At 45.2% G+C, this 1824-nt stretch overlaps 1 pseudogene; it reads left to right on the forward strand.

Annotated features, from left to right (window-relative positions):
- Nucleotides 1–296: 296 nt before the first annotated feature.
- Nucleotides 297–1541, forward strand: LOC149233759 (G-type lectin S-receptor-like serine/threonine-protein kinase At2g19130 pseudogene; annotated as a pseudogene).
- The last annotated feature ends 283 nt before the right edge of the window (nt 1542–1824 follow it).

Raw genomic sequence — 1824 nt, forward strand, 5'->3', positions numbered from 1 at the left:
TTTGTTTTAATCAATAGAAATGCTTTATGGTGTTGCAATGGTCTCTTCTGAGTTAATTTGGTTTTAAAGAGGTTCTCTGCAAAAGATCCTGGACAGAAGAAACAGAGAATTGTCTCTGTAGTGAATTTTATTTGGTTTTGGTATTTTCTCCATTAAAAATACCCAACATAAGTGGCACATCTGTGCCCTCTCACGGGGTTGAATACAAAGGCCAAAACCGGTGCCAGGAAGCCTGTCTCAGCAATTGCTCCTGCACCGCATACGCTTACATTAACGGCACTTCGCAGAGGTGTGTAATGTGGTTCAGTGAATTACTAAATCTGTACGATACTTCCAACGGGATCTCTCTGTTTCTGCGGTTAGATGCCGCTGATGTGCCTCATTCCGTCAATTCCAACAAGAAGACCAAACTCGCAGGCGTGATGGGCGGTGTCGTAGGTGGCCTACTTGCTATTTTGACGTTTGTGTTGTTGTTTATCTGGTTTTGGAAGCGTTCCATTTTGCTTTCCACAGAATATGTCACCACCGGGCTAACTTTATTCACTTACAGAGCGTTGCAGAATGCAACGAAGAAATTTTCTGAGCGTCTGGGAGGTGGGGGTTTCGGCTCCGTCTTCAAAGGGACTTTAGCAGATGGCTCTCCGGTGGCAGTTAAGAAGTTGGAGAGCGTGAGCCAAGGAGAAAAGCAATTTTGCATGGAGGTGAGTACCATCGGAGTAGCCCAGCATGTGAATTTGGTTAGGCTGCTTGGGTTTTGTACAGAGGGCTCCCAAAGACTGTTGGTGTACGAATACATGCCTAATGGCAGCCTCAGCTCCTTCCTATTCAAGAAATCCCAGAGAAATGATGAACAGCACAAGTTGTTGAACTGGAAAACGCGTTTCAGCATCGCAGTGGGAACTGCCCGGGGAATTGTTTACCTGCACGAGAAGTGCAAGGACCGCATTATTCACTGCGACATCAAGCCCGAAAATATCCTCCTCGATTCCAATTTCTGCCCGAAGGTGGCCGATTTTGGAATGGCGAAGCTCCTCGGCAGAGAGTATAGTAAGGTTCTGACGACCATGAGAGGAACAAGAGGGTACTTGGCTCCCGAGTGGCTCTCAGGTCTGCCGATCACTGTGAAGGCCGACGTCTACAGCTTCGGAATAACGTTGCTTGAAATAATTGCGGGGCAAAGAAACATGGACAAGGTCTCTGAATCGTCCGAACTGTTCTTTCCGGCTTGGGCTGCAACTCACATCAGCAACGGAAACGGCATGGAGGTACTGGACAAAGAATTGTTGAACGATGCAGACGCGGAACAAGTGGAGAGGGCTGCCACAGTGGCAGGATGGTGCATTCAGGACGACGAAGAAGCGAGGCCGTCAATGAGTGAAGTGCTGCAGATATTGGAAGGCATTGTAAACGTACCCTCTCTTCCCCCAATTCCCCACTCTCTCGATACCTGTGATGACGGTCTAGTCGTTTTCTTCTGGGATAAAAGTACCTCTACTGCATGTGTACGCAACGACACTGCTAGTCCGTCCACTCCACTTTAGAAACTCGATAATATTTTTTACAGAACCTCTACATAATCTTTTGTGAAATTTGAGGTGTTTTCATGGCAGATCCTGTAATTTCCCTTTTTCTACATCGCATTACGCATCCAAAATTATTGTACAAAATTCATATACAAAGTAAATAAAGAAATTTGAATGAAGATGGCCTCTCTTCATTATTGGATGAAATTGTTTATTATATAACTAGCAATTGCACTAAAAGTTGCAAAAGAAACGCCTTAAGGCATAAATTGGAGAAGCGTCATTGTACATTACCATGATA

The sequence above is a fragment of the Pinus tabuliformis genome, chromosome J, assembly GCF_031772625.1.
Source record: "Pinus tabuliformis cultivar Carrire ecotype Pingquan chromosome J, CPIR1, whole genome shotgun sequence".
NCBI lineage: Eukaryota > Viridiplantae > Streptophyta > Pinopsida > Pinales > Pinaceae > Pinus > Pinus tabuliformis.